The following is an 865-nucleotide window of genomic DNA, read 5'->3' as shown; positions in this document are numbered from 1 at the left end:
CTACTTATATTATTTTATATTTTCTCAATCTTAGAATCTAAATAGACTTTTCAAATGACAAATAGATAACAATTTAGAGAAAATTTCACTTTCCACCCTGCGAGATATTAAAATGATACTCTTTTTCCCTCTATTTTATAAATGTACATTTTCTTCTCTTCTAATTTTTAAAAAATCTTCTTTTTAATCCATTTTAAACTTTTTGTGCTAACTAATATTAACTTTATCTATTTTTTAAGAAAAAAAATATCCATTAGCAAAAATTTTATTTTTTATCATTAAATTTTGCTTACCAAAATATTTTTTAATAAATTATTCTTTTATTAATTAAATTGTATTTTTAAAAAATTTAATAATTATATTATTTTTTTCTAAAATACCCTTCAATAATTTTTTAATTATTAAATTATAATTTTACCAACATTTTTTTAACAATTTATTGATATTGATAAGTAAAATTAATGACAAAAAATAAAATTTTTGTTAAAAGGTATTTTTGTAAAAAAATAATTTATTTTTTCTTGAAAAATGAATAAAATTAAAATTAGTTAAACAAAAAAATTAAAATGGATTAAAGAGGAGATATTTTAAAAGTTAGAAGGAAGAAAAATGTACATTTATAAAATAGAGGAGAGGAGAGGAAAGTGTCATTTTAGCATCTCAGAGGAAAAAAAATTAAATATACTTCTCCCATAAATTGTAGTCGTCTGGTTTGGCTGTCATTACACTTGTCTGTATTCGAATTTATTATCCATTATTTATTTATTTATATTTTCAAATCCTTGGGTATTGGTGACGTGCTTAATTACTTCCATTCAATATCATTCTTAATTTTGGCAAAACAATATTTTTTTTTCCAGTAAGC

Source organism: Arachis ipaensis, chromosome B02 (assembly GCF_000816755.2).
Source record: "Arachis ipaensis cultivar K30076 chromosome B02, Araip1.1, whole genome shotgun sequence".
NCBI lineage: Eukaryota > Viridiplantae > Streptophyta > Magnoliopsida > Fabales > Fabaceae > Arachis > Arachis ipaensis.
Note: the sequence above shows the minus strand (reverse complement) of the source record.